Source organism: Megascapheus bottae, unplaced genomic scaffold (genome assembly GCF_031878675.1).
Source record: "Megascapheus bottae isolate mThoBot1 unplaced genomic scaffold, mThoBot2.hap1 HAP1_SCAFFOLD_37, whole genome shotgun sequence".
In the NCBI taxonomy this organism is placed as follows: Eukaryota; Metazoa; Chordata; class Mammalia; order Rodentia; family Geomyidae; genus Megascapheus; species Megascapheus bottae.
Window position 1 is genome coordinate 4,045,037 of NW_028327804.1, and position 14,707 is coordinate 4,059,743.

Consider the following 14,707-nt stretch of genomic DNA (forward strand, 5'->3'; position numbering starts at 1 on the left):
AGAGAGTTTGCTTGACAAATTTGGGTGTTCCCGCGTTGGGGAAGTAAATGTTTATAACTGTAATATTCTGGGTATGAATTGTACCCTTTACAAATATGTAGTGTCCATCTTTATCTTTATGTACTAATTTTACTGAGAAGTTAATTTTGTCAGAGATTATGATTGCTACTGCTGCTTTTTTGCAAGGTGCATTGGAGTGGAAAATTCTTTTCCATCCTATCACTTGGAGTTTGTTTCTGTCCTTGGTTGGTCTCTTGGACGCAACATATGGATGTGTCTTGTTTCTTAATCCAGTCTGCTGCTCTGTGTATTTTGATTGGATTGTTCAGCCCGTTCATATTTAGGGAAATTATGAAGAAGTGGTTAGTGTCCTTTGTCATTATTTATTTTTACTTCTGAGTTTCTTTCTCTCTTTTTCCCCCTTTGTGTTTGGTGATGGGAGATCTTTCTGTTCTGGAATTTGTTGTTGATTATTTAATATTTTTTGTAATGCTGGGTTAGTGTGCACTTATTCAAACAGTTTCTCTTTGGAATGAAATATTCTTGTTTCTCCCTCAAATGTAAATACTAGTTTCACTTGATATATCAGTCTGGGTTGAAGTTGTTGGTCTTCAGGGCATGAATGATATTTTTCCAAGCTTTTCTTGCATAGAAAAAAGTGGACATGGGATTGTGGCTCAAGTGGTAGAGCTCTAGCCTTGAGAAAGTCAAGGACAGTGCTCAGGCTCTGAATTCAGTCTCCAGGATTGGCAAAAAAAGGTAATATAATTTTATTTTAATTCAGGTGTTTCCTATCAAATGTAAACTTGGCCCTGAGGTACCTATCCATTACAGTAGACCTTAGCTCCAGTGACTGCTGAGGAATGATGACTTTACACTGAGATGCCATAAGTGTAAAATACTCCACTCTTAGTATTTAGCATGAAGAACCTGATGCTGGTGTTTCATGGTTATAATCCTTCCTAACCAAGAGATTGAGATCTGAGGATCAAGGTTCAAATCTGACCTGTGCAGAGAAGCCCATGAAACTCTTCATTAACCACACAAACACAATCCAGAAGTGGAGGTGTTACTTACAAGCAGATACACACACACACCAAAAAAACAAAACAGAAAAGTATTTGTACAAGTTTATTTAATTTTGTTGTTTGTTGGGAAGCAGATAGCTGTTACTATGACATCCAGAAACTATAAGTTTCTGTAAACTGAAAGAACCTAGTAACTGTAAGACTCTGCCCGCAAACTGAAAGAATTAGTTATTGTTCCTACTACATTTCCCATGATGGCGCAAGTGCAATATCCTGGTAGGTAAAAAAGAACTTGATTTATATATTCTGCTTGGCAGAACAGCTTGACTGCCTCCTGACCCCATCCCCATGCCTGCTCCAGACACATGCCCAGACCTGTTTCAGGTACATGTTGTGCAGGTACAGTAACTAAGCAACCCACTTATGTCAATTAACTTTTTTAAGCATATATATTCTGCTGTGCAAAAATAAAGATTGAGACCTTGATCAGAATACAGTCTTGGTCTCCTTTATCGTGACTGGTTTGTCTCTCATTCAGGTCTACTCCTCCTCGAGCTTTAGTTGACTACCCTGCTGGCCGGGGCAGTTGTTGTTGTTGATTGTGGTGCTTGAACTCAGGGCCTGGGTGCTGTCTCCAACCTCTTTTGCTCAAGGCTAGTGCTCTACCACTTTGACAATATTTAAAGTAAATGATCCTAAAAATAATAATACACTGTGCTGGAAATGTGAGTGACCTAGTGGTATAGTGCTTGCCTAGCATGCAGGAAACCCTGGGTTTTATTCCTGTGTACAACATACACAGAAAAGGCTGGAAGTAGTGCTGTGCCTCAAGTGTTAGAATGCCAACCCTGAGAAATCCCAAGGACATTGCTAAGGCCCTATATTCAAGCAGCAGGACTGGCAAAAATGCTATCATAGATTAAGAGCAACTTTTTTGTTTTGGTTGTTTTCTGCCAGGCTGGTGATTGAACTTAGGGCCTGAGCACAGTCCCTGGGCATTCTCAACGGTAGAATTCTACCACATGAGTCACAGAACCACTTCTGGCTTTTTCTGTTTTCTTTTTCTTTCTGGTTCATGGCGTATAAACTTAGTCTGGGCATTCTCCCTGAGCTCTCCTGGTCAAGGGTACTGCCCTGACAGGGATTCAAGCTCCACTTTTCCTTTTCTAGATGCTAATTGGAGATAAGAGTCAAAGGAACTGTTGAACCTTTATCCACAGATCTCAGCCTCCTGAGGAGCTAGGATTACAGGTGTGAGCCACTGTGCCCAGCACTCCTGACCTTTTCTATGTATGTGGTCAAGGAATTGAAGCCAGGTCTTCGCACATGCTAGGCAACCACTCTACCACGAGCCCAGACAAGAGCATCTGTGTGTGTGTGTGTATGTGTGTGTGTGTGTGTCTGTGTCTGTGTGTGTGTCTGTGTCTGTGTCTGTGTCTGTGTGTGTGTCTGTGTCTGTGTCTGTGTGTCTGTGTGTCTGTGTCTGTCTATGTGTGTGAGATAGGCATTGAACCTGGCCTGGGTGCTCTCCCCGAGCTCTTCAGCTCAAGGCTTCTACTCTATCCATGGGGGCCCGGGCACTGTCCCTCAGCTCTGCAGCTCAAGGCTACCACACTACCCTTGAGCCAAGCTCCACTTCTTATTTTCTAGGGGTTAATTGAAGATAAGAATCTCAGGTCTTTTGTGACTGGACTGGCTTTGAATCTTGATCTTCATATCTCAGCCTCATGAGTAGCTGGGATTATAGGTGTGAGCCACAGCTTCAGGCCACATTTACCATTTAAATTTCCTTCTCCTAGTCATATATATCTGTTGGCATAATTTGTTATTCTCCTTAATGTGAATAATATCTTGTAATACCATTAAAATTCAGATAAGCTAGTAATGGATTAGTACTTCCAGGAAAATATATTTTATAAATAAATTTTTAATAATTTATATTTTTAAAGCAGGGATGAGTGGTTCATTCTTTTGATCCTAGCTACCCATGAGGCTGAGATCTGAGGATCAGGGTTCAAAGACATCCTGGGCTCTAAATCCCTGAGACTCTCATCTCCAATTAACAGATAGAAAATCAGATGTGGCCCTGTAGCTCAATAGTTAGGGCATTAGTGCTGAAGTGCTCAGGGATGAAGCCCAGGCCGAGAGGTGAATCCTCACAAACAACCAAAAAGAAGATTTAAAAATGCTATATTAAATATTTGAAAAATTTTCAAAGAAAATATCTTTACTAATGTAACTCTGGATTTCTCTATTTTACATAATACTCTTCTTTGTGGAGAATGTATTTCATACATCGATCATATCATCTCCAAAGCCTATTGCCAGTCTATCCAGAGGAGAAAAGACCAGAATATACAAGGGAAGTCATGGTAGCCACGTCCTAACATTTACCTAAAATCAGTCAAGGGTTAGAGCAGCTTAAACATAGAAAAGAAAAAAAAAGAAAAGAGGAGAATAGGAAAAACACATCAGCATTCCAAATGTGTGAGATAAAAGAGTGGGTTAAAGATGGAATAATGCTTACAGTACGTTCTTGAACAAACTTATTTTAGTATAAAGAAAGAGCAAGCAATTAAACCTCAAAGGTTCTTCATTCTTATTTTTTTTCCAGTGGGGCTTTGACTTTGGGCCTGTTCATTGTCCCTGAGCATTTCAGCTCAGGATTAGGTCTCTACCACTTGAGCTCCAGGGCCACTTTCAGTATTCTGATGGTTACTTAGAAATAAGGGTCTCATGAACTTTTCTGCCTTTGGATGGCTATGAACTGTGAAGCTCAGGAATCAACCTAGCATCATGTGACTGTGAAAGTCCTATCTTCATTTAACCACCAAGAAAGCTGAAAGTGGGGCTCAAGTAGTAGAGTGCTAGCCTTGAGGAAAGAAAACTCATGGACAGTGCCTAGACCCTGATTTCAAGTCCCAGAACCAGATACAACAAGAGAATAAGAGAACAACAAGGGGATGAGGAGTAGTGATTCACCAGTTATCAGATAAAATGTCAGGAGCGAATGATCCACAATGTAGGCTAGGTGCAAACAAGGCATCAACCTGAGGCACAACTCATCAGCTATTTGGAGAAGCCCAGGGACAATCAAGTAAATAAACAAATACATGAAGCAACCATTGCAAGATGAACAGTGCAGGTGAGAGTGCTTAAAAGAGTGATTGTGATCCTGTGCAGGTGGCTCTTGCCTATAATGCCAACTACTCAAGAGGCTGAGATCTGAGGATCATGGTTCAAAATCAGCCTGGGTAAAAAGTCTGTGCAACTCTTATCTCCTATTAACTAGCACTAAATCATACGAGACAATGGTGAATCATGGGGAAGAATGCCAGTCTTGAAATTAAAACTGAAACTAAAACTTAAAAAAAGCATAACCACAGTGTCCAGATCCTGAGTTCAAAATATTCAAACTCCAGAATCCACACAAGCACAAAGGGTCTCTGTGAAGAATTGACATTGAAGCCAAGACCTGCAGGATGAGTGAGCCAGTTACAAGAACATATGGGAAAACATCTGACAGATGCAATAGCTAATGTGAAAGTCTTAGGGGTGGAATAAACTTGGAACCAGAAGAAAAGGGTGGGTGGCTGACACAGAGTGAGAAAGAAAAATGAGGAGAAATGACATGAGAAACATGGAGAACATTTGGGCACTTGTTACTCATGGCTGCAATCCTCTCAACCCAAGAGGCTGAAATCTGACAATTGTGGTTTAAAGACAACACAATCAACCACTCAGAAAAAGGTGGAAATGTGGCTGTGAGTCAAGTGGTTATGCACTACCCTTGAGCTCAGGGTCAAGGTATTGAGTTCAAACCCCAGCTTGATCTTTAGCTTTAGCTTTGGTAGTATCTAGGATTAAAGGTGTGAGCCTCCAATGCCAGGCAACCCTTTATTTTATATCATCTCATTTAATACCCACGACTCCCCCAATAGGAGGGCTCAGTCTTTTTTTTTTTTTTTGCCGGTCATGGGCTTGAGCTCAGGGCCTGAGCACTGTCCTTGGACTTTCTCAAGGTTAGAGCTCTAACACTTGAGTCTCAGCACCACTTCCGGCTTTTTTCTATGTATGTGGTACCGAGGAATTGAACCTGGGTCTTCATGCATGCGAGGCAAGCACTTTAACCACTAGGCCAAACTCCCGGCCCATGGAGGGCTCAGTCTTAAAGTAGCAGTTCTAGGTCAGTTTCAATTGGTGGTCAGATCTTATTTCCCCTGGAAATCGTCTTATCTCTGGGATAAGGATAAAGTCCCAGAAGCCATCCTCCCTGCTGTGTTTATCCTATATTGTTTAAGTGGTGAAATGTGCCTGAGGTTACAACTGGATCTTTTTATATATACATATTTTTTTTTTTATTTTTGTTAGTCATGAGACTTGAAGTGTGGGCCTAGGCCCTGGCTCTGATATGGCTGCTCAAGGCTATTGCCCCATCCCCTGAGCCAGAATGCCACTTCTAGTTTTCTGTTGGTTAATCGGAGAGAAGAGTCTCACACACTTTAGTACCTGGTTTGGCTTTGAACCTGTATCCTCAGATCTCAGACTCCCGAGTAGCTAGCGGGCCCACTGCACCCGGCTAAAGCTGTGTTCTTATTTCAGAGTCTCTGTTGTGGGATGGTTAGGCTGTTGCATAGTTTTGGTCAACAAGTGACTTTAGGGAGATATGGGAAAAAAAATTCCACATCTCAAATCCACATACGTGAGGTATCAAAGAAAATCCATCAAATTTGCTGGCAACTAGTGGCTCACAATTATAATAGTAGCTACCCAGAAGTATGATAACCAAGGATGGAGGCTTCAAGAAAGACTGTGCAGAAAAGTTTCTGAGACCCTATGTTCAATTAACTACCAAAGAAGCCAGAACATTACCAAGAAAAGAACATCAGCCTTGTGCAAAATATTCAACCTGGAATGGTGAATGAATGAGGTGGCCAGTGCTGGCCAGAAAGAGCAGGCTTTCTTGATGCATAGATTGCCTGGTCAACTGCACTGTGGCAGACTACACAAAGCCAGAAGTAGGCTGAGAAGGAAGGGCAGGGAAGATAGGACAGTTTTAAGTAACTCTTTTCTTTTTTTCCCAGTCCTGGGGCTTGGATTCAGGGCCTGGGTTCTGTTCCTGGGCCTCTTTGTGCTTAAGGCTAGTGCTCTCCCACCTGAGCCACAGCACAGCTTCTGGCTTTTATTGCTGGAGAAAGGTCTGAAGGACTTTCCTGCCACACTGGCCTATAACTGACATTTTCAGACTCAGCCTTCTGAGTAGCTAGAATTACAGGCATGAACCACTACAGCCAGGAATCATTAACTCTGTGTGTCATCCTCAGAAATATGGCCCCCATCACCACTATGGTAGGGACAGAAGACAGATGTCACTGGGCAGTAGGCACTGACTGCACTCCCTTTTATACAAGGGCATGCACACATTCAAGCTCTGTATTCTTTGACAGGAATAAACCCAGGGCCAGGGGACCAATAGTGCACACCAGTTACAGCATGGATCCAAATCAATGGATGAAGATGCTGATATCCTAGTGTCTAAGCAAGTCTTGCTGTGCTCAGCCCCAGACCCGAGTGACTGGGCATGGGAAGGATGGGAAACTGGACTCCCTGACCTAACTCACAGTAGCAGAGAAGGCCAGGATCTAATCCTAGGGTGCACTGGAACTCTGCCAAAGCCCATCCTGGGCCCAGTGGGAGCCAATTAGTGTCCTAGAACACAACTCTGCATTTCCTCTTTGCCTTTGTGTGTAGGGGACCTGTGGAGGAGCGGGATGTACCACTGCGGATCAGGCAGGAGGAGATCTGATGTCAGGGTCCAGGTTGCACCATAATAGGCTGGAACAATCCACAAGAAGGTAGAGATTGACGGATACAAGCACTCGATAGCAAGTGTACTGGAGGCAATTTGGAGCCTGGAGGGTCCACTGTTCCAGACGTTGGGTATTGTCAGCGGCAACTCCCCTGGCTGAGTGGACTTAGTGGTAGCATCTGGCTCTTGGCGGGCCAGGAGATGGAAGCTTCTGGGCTGGAGCTGGAAGTCCTTTTGGCTGCTGGAGTTTGTTCTGGGCTGCTGTTGGCCCTGCTGGGGAATGAAGGCATGCTTGTGGCATGGAACCAGAATCAGAGCTGAGGGGCGCTGCTGAGGCTGAAGGACAAGCGGCTTATGCAAGTGGTGGTTCTGGTATTGGCGGCCCAGGTCTTTCTGCGAACGTGGGTTGTGTGCCCTGTAACATGTGCAGCTGCCTTTTGCCACCTCGGGGCTTTGGGAAGGCAATGGCTCCTGCACTTGGACAGGTGAGTGCCTTGGTTGTTGGTGCCCCCTTCCCCTGATTCTGGGTCTGGTTTTACTTCAAACATGGGGATCCTTCTCCCTCCTACTCCTGCTTTTGCTCCTGTTCCTGCTCCTGGTCCTGCTCCTCTCCCTATCCTCAGATGCAGCAGTGGAAATCTGTGCTGCTTCCTATTTATTTATTTATTTATTATTTCTTTTTCTGATGGGGTAAATTGAGCTCCTAAGGACAGGGATTTGTCCTTTAGATAGAGTCAAAGTAGGAAATGTTCAGGATTGTGGGGGAGGAGGGTACACATTACTTCCAGTGTGGATGCTACACCCCACCAGAATCCACCCCACTAAGACAGTCTCATGCTAAAAGGTGAATTTACTTGGGGAAGCAGATAGTGTGCTGTCCTGCCAGGGACAGTGCAGAGTTGGGAGCTAACACTGTGATCCCAACGATTCTCAAGCTGGGGTTTTAAAGGCAAAAGCCATGCAAGTCAAGCCCGGCCACACACAGGAGGCCAATGGGATTGTAACAAACACAGAGGGGCTGTATAGTCACATCCAACTACATTCAAGTAGCCACCTGCCCCATAGAAACTGAACTAACCTACCATCTTGGTGGATTTGGTGCTTTCCCACAGAAAGTAGGATAATATTCTTTTTCATGGATAATGGTATTCCTTCCTGGATAAGCAAGGATGGCTGGGCTGTTTTACTATTGTTGACCTTCAACATTTCCCAGTGGGGTCGGGGGAGCTCTTAGTATTTTCAACATGGAGTCAGTTTTTGCTCCCCTCAACCTATTGCCCTTCATGTCCAGTCCAAGACACTTATTTCATACCTCCAAACTTTACTGTCAGGCTTCCTTTCTGTTGCTCCCTCCTGCCCCTGACCTTGTCTAGCATTCTTTTTCTGGGAAGTACCCTATCTGCATGTCTGTAATCCCAGGTGTGATGCTTTCTGCAGGACTGGTTCCCTCTTCATCTCTGATCACCTTTGTGACATCCCACCTGCTGACTTGGGTGTTTCTACTCAGGTCCTTTCAAATTTTACCATTTGCACTGGGAACCCTAAGCCTCTCCCCACCTCTATACCTATTCTGCTGTCTCCATCCTATTTCTGAAGTTCTGTGGGATTCCATGGGGAGTGAATGCAAAGATCCTGTTGGCGCTTCAGGTGCCTTGAATGGGGTTAAAATGAATTTCAGATTCTTAAGGAAATCCCACCTTTGACTCTCCAAAAATGTAGCATTGTCCTGGAGGAGAGATCCCCTTAGAGCTAGTTTCCCTAGGCTAGGAGTTCTCATGCCTTCCTTGTCTCTCTGAACTGAGGGAACATGGTGTTTCTTAAAGTCCAAACTGTGCTCATAATTGTTTCTGCCTCTTTGAAACTCATTCATATAGCTGCCCACGTGTACAGACATTTGGATTAAATTAGCAGTTATTTTGTGTGTGTGTGTTATATGTATTTATGTTGTGATTGTGTGTTTAGATCCAGTGTCTTGAACTCAGGGCCTGGAAGCATCATTTAATTTTTTTCACACTTGGCTAATACCCCACCACCTAATCCACTGCTCCATTTCCAGCTTTTTTTGTCATTCACTGGAGATAAGTGTCTTGGAGATTTAAAGCATGGGATGGCTGAAAACCAGGATGCTCAGACCTCATCCCCTTGTGTGAACTACTGGCACTTGGTTTGGACTAGCGTTTCCTTTTTCAGTGACATCACTCCAGTTCTCTCATCTCCTGGCAAGTCTATGCATGGTTGAATTGTTTCTTTTGATTGGGCATTGCAGATTTGCTTAAGGAGTTTTTCTGGGTACTATGGGAAGTGAGTAATTTGTGTATCAGGATCAGACCTGACTGAATGTTGACTGGCCTCAGGGGAAGAGGCTGACATTATGAGGATGGTGGTTTTTCCTTTTTCCTAAGTGTCAGGCTGCTTTGTGGTTGTTTGGTGTTTTGAGCACAGAGGGTTCTTTGCCACAGAGCCAATCAATTTGAACTTCAGTTTCTATCCTGTATCAATATCAGGGTCAGGATGCCAGGGCTGTAGCCTCACCTCTGCCTTGAACTTGCTGTGTATGCAGCATCTGCCAACTCCATCTCTGGGATTTACTTTCTTCATCTGTTCCGTATGATTTTCTTTTGGCAGCATTCCATGATGGGATCAGTGACAAATAGGAGCCTACTTCCTTTTCCTGTGGCATTGCCCTATGCAGCCTCCAAGGATTAGAGGTTCCTGCTTTGTCAGAGCCCCAGGCAAAGGAGTTGTGTCCTGCCCAAGTGCATCTATTTTATGGAATGGTTGTGGAAAAATCTGTAAGAGTGCTTGATAGTCTCTTTCTGCCTAAAGAAAGCCCTCCCATTTTAGTGGTGGAAGGTACCAGAGAAGTTCTAATTTTCATTTGCTATTGACTCAGACATGTATAGAAAGGTCAGTGTTAACTGTCAGTTTGGTCTGAGCCTTTGAAGAAAATTACTCACATGTACAAGAATATATTGATTGATTAAAGCAGCCTTTTGGGCAGAAAGAGAGAAGAGCAACAGGTGGATGCTACTGGGAACTCCTACCTGCAATGTGAGGATAGGCTCATGGGGCAGGTTTAGTTCTTGTATATTTTCTCTGGAACAGCATAAATAGAAGGACGAGGAAGTGATTGATGGAATTGATGCTTCAAGGATTGTTGATGGGCTGTTCTTCCTTAAAAATAGATAAAATTTCTCTTTCCTGGGTGTGACAGAAAGGAGCTCTTTTCCAGTGACAGGGTTTTCTAGGTGCTACAGGATTTAGCAATCAGCGGCTGCCTTTGAGCAAGTCTGTTAAATTTGCATGCAGCCTTTTGTGTTCTACTCTGCAGGAGATGAAGAGCCCTGAGATTGGCCTTCACCTGGCCTTGAAGGAAGAGGCTGACTTCTTTCTTCCAGTCCTCATTTCAGTCAATCCCCAGAGTATGCATGACATACATCAGGCTGCTGTCTGGGACATCTGCTATTGAAGCAGACAAAACTATTTTGAACGGTTGAACAGTTTTAAGCTCAGCCTCTTCTGCTGGTTAATGTTGAAAACCTTCCTAAGGTACCTTGTGGATCTTCTTGGCAGAAGTTACCACATTGACTCTGTAGGGCATGTGGAAAGGTGCCTGGCTTTTTAATTAATTAATTAATTAATCAATTAGTCCATGAGACCTGTATCTCCAATTTACCATTAGAAAACTGGAAGTAGCACTGTGGCTTAAGGGATAGGGTGGTATCCTTCAGCTGAAGAGCTCAGAGACAACACACAGCTCCAGAGTTCAAAGCCTACAACCAAAAAAAATCCCACAATCTTAAGCTGCATGTTGATGTTGGTCTGGGAGTTTGGCCTTGTGGCAGGGACCCGGCCTCACATGCACAAAGATCAGGGTTGAATTTTGGGTATCACATACATAGAAAAAGCCGAAAGTGGTGCTGTGTCTCAAGTGGTAAAGCTCTAGCCTTGAGAAAACCCAAGGACACTGCTCAGGCCCTGATGTCATGCACCTAGACTGTCAAAAAAATGTATATTTCCTTTATTTCTGTGGGTCATTGGGCTTCAAATCAGCTTGTGGCCTGAGCTCTTCAGCACAAAGCTACCGCACTTCCCCTAGTGCTGAGCATGTCCCTGAGTTCTTTAGCTGAAGTCTACCTCCCTTCCCTTGAGCCAAGCCCCACTTTCAGTTTTCTAGAGGTTAATTGGAGAAAAGATTCTCAGGTCCTTTTGTGCCCTGGCTGGCTTTGAACCTTGATCCTCAGATGTCTGCCTCCTGAGTAGCTAGGATTACATGAATGAGCCACAGGCTCACCTCACCAGCACTTTAAGGATCTTTTTGATTCGAAAATTGAGATCTGGTATTTTAAGACTCAAAGCAGTGGTTATTGGCTTAGAAAAATGGCATCCAGTTTGGTGTTTTCTTTGCTTTGGCTCCATTTTGGTGACAAGTATTAGAAATTTATATGTGAAAGTCTGTTGGTTTCAGAAGCTTTGTCTGTCTAAATCCACTTGTGTATTTAGGTATCAAAAGAAAAGGACAGGGAAAACCTAGAAGTCCACGCATGGTGGAAGACAATAAATAAGCTGGCATGAAGACACTTCATCTCAACCTAGTGAGATGGGCATACTGGACTGTCTTCATCCTGTCTCTTTTCCTTGCAAACTGACACTGAACATCAGATGTAGATGATGTGATTGGTATTTCTAGAAATAGATCCTTGGGAAACTTTCAAAGAGGGTTCAAAAAGATTTATCTGAGTGATGTAATTTGGTTTCAGTACTATTTGGTAATTGGTTATAGTTTTTCAAAAGAGGCACTTGCTAAGCCTGGAATTCTTGGTATAGTGTTGGTCCTTTACATTTTCTTTTTCATTAATGGGACACGGGACATGAACTCTTGGCTTGGGCACTGTCCCTTTTCTCTACAACTCCAAGCTATCACCCTTCTCTGGAGCTAAGGCCCAGGGATAAGACTCTCCTGTTCTTCCGCACTCCTTAGATCCTTGCCTCCTGAGTAACTAGGATTACAAGAGTGAGCCAACGTGCCTGGCACCAATTATATTCCTAATAAAATAATCCAAAATAGAAAGCTCCAGATTTTAAGGAAGAGAATTCACTTACTAATGTATATAAGAATAGTCCAAATCCTAAATCAAGACGTCCAGTTTAACCTGCTTGACCACCTGCATGTGGTGCTTACCTTTGAAAGCTCAAACCCACTGAAGCTTGGGGCTGTTTCCAACCAGTTCCAAGATGGAGAGCAGTCTCTGTGTAGCTATTAAAATGACTCCTAACTGTATTCACTGAATGCTGTTGACTTTAATGCTGTGGGTTTGAGTCCCTCCTGAATGGATTGGATTTCACATAATTATCTCACCCTGCAGTCATAACATTTCTGGTCTCAATCATTGTTAATATGAAGACTTAGCATTAATTCAGAAGTATTTTATACATCCTTAAGGAGTATTTTCAGTAATAACTAGTTTTAGTGCAGGTGTAGTATGTTTTCATTGGTTTCAGTTATTGAATTGTTTTTATACATGCAATTGTTCTAGAAATTCTGTATGTATATTTAGAACAGAATTGCTTTTATAAAACCTATTTCTAATAAACTGTGGATTCATCTTTAGTGGAGAGTATAATGCTCCATTAAAGATTGAGCCATTAAATATTCTTATCCCATAAGAAGGATTTATGCTTTTTCAGCCCACGTATAATTTTTTTCATATATTTTATTGTAATTAATAGAAGGGTTACATTATATTCATCATATAGAAGGTGCATTGCCTCACAAACATTGATACCCTTTATCATGTTTTGGTCCCCATTTCCCTCCCCCCTCCCCTTGCCTCCTATAATTGTGTGTGTGTGTGTGAAACTTGAACTCTGGGCGTAGGCTTTGTCCCTGAGTTCTTCAGCTCGAGGCTACCTTTCTACCCCTTGAGCCACAGCTCTGGTGGTTAAATGGAGTTCTCATGGACTAAACAGTCTATTGGACTGTTTAATATCAGGGCTTGCTTTGAACTGCAATCCTCAGGTCTCAGCCTACTCAGTAGCTACGATTATAGGCCTAAGCCACTGCACCTTGAGCAGTGTAATGTTTTGAGTAGGAGAATCAGGCAAAATCACACAGGTTCTTTCCTGACTACTTCATTTGCCTTCTCTGCCATCATGCTTCCAGAATCTTCTGTTCCATGTCAACAGCAGGAAAGAATGGAAGAAGCTCTGGTGTATTGCTTTTTATTTCTCACCTTGTATTTTACGACTCTGATTTTGTCCAAGAATTAAAAACTGAAAAACAGAGTCAGTTTTGGAAACACGCTCATAAGCCAGAAAAAGATGATTTGTGGATTTAGTTGATTATAACATCTTACATTCTAAGTTAGTGCAGATTTGCTTCAGTTTGTTTCTAGTTTTTCTAATGTGAGAAAAAGTAGTCACACATGTAATGTAATTCAATGATACCTATTTGTTTCCTTCATTGTTACCTTGATTTGTAGTGAATTTTATCAAAAGTTTCACTATCAACCCATCAGAGATCACATCCTCATGCCAAACATTAAACTATGTTACTAAACGTTTACTGTAGTTACTGATATAGTGTGGTCAAACACAACTTTAAATAGTCTGGAGGAGTGAGTTAGCTATTTGTCCTTAAATTATTCTCCATACAGACTTTTTGAAGTGCTTTGTTTACTTGAAAGATAAGTTTACTGGATGGTATAGTTTATGGTGTTTCTAGAAATCCTTTCTTTTTTTTTCTTTTTGTCAGTCTTGCAGCTTGAACTTGGGGCCTGGGCTCTGTCCTTTGGCTTATTCAAGTCTAGAGCTCTACCACTTGAACACCAGCACCATTTCTGGCCTTTTCTATATGCGGTAACAAGGAATCGAACCTAGTTATTTTTTCTTTCTTTCTTTTTCTTTTTGTCTTCAACTCAGGGCCTGAGCACTGTGCTTGGCCTTTCCCCAGGCTAGAGCTCTGCCACTTGAGCCACAGCACTACTTTTGGCTTTTGTTTTCTATGAATGTGGTTCCAAGGAATTGAACTTGGGTCTTTGTGCATGCTAGGCAAGCACTCCACCACTGGGCCAAACTACCAGCCCCAAACACCCTCCTTTTTCTTTCCTATGGTGTCCTCACAATTTTTTTTATTGACTTTTCTCTTTAGTCTGTTTCCTTTCTCTCCTGTGTATATCTATTTTTTCTCTTTTTCTCAAACCCTCTTCCCTCCATATATGTTTTTTTTTCTTACTTTTTTTTCTTTTCTGGGTCATGGTTCTTGATATCTGGGCCTGGGCAGTGTCCCTGAGCTCTTCAATTCAAGGTTACCCCCTTACCCCTTTAGCCACAGTTCCACTTTCTGTTTTCCAGTGATTAATTGGGAATTAAGAGTCTCAGGTTTTTAGTGCCCTGGATGGCTTTGAACTATGATCCTCAGATCTCAGCCTACTGAGTAGCTAGGATTACATTGGTGAGCTACTGAGACCAACATAAATGAAAATCTTATTTAAAAAATATTTTATGCACCTTCCACCTATATTCTTTATTGTAGCATGTAGGCAATGTTCATAAAAGTTTGTGCTAGCAGTTCTTTTGTTTTGGAAGGAGGAATCAGGCTACAGATGATCAGCCTTAATCTCTGGAAATTCAATAACAAAATAGGTTAACATAGCATGTTTTTGTGCTATTTACATTTTTTTACATGTTTTGATTTTGGGACCTAAGTCAAATCTTGTAAGGCCCCAATCAATCATTAGCTGCCTTCTTGAGTACTGGTACTCTCTTTAATACTTACCTGGAAACTATGCTTTTTGAAGATCTACTGATGCGGTTTGTGATGTCCTGTATGTTTTTATTGCTTCAGAGGGTACTTTTTCATAGTAGGTCT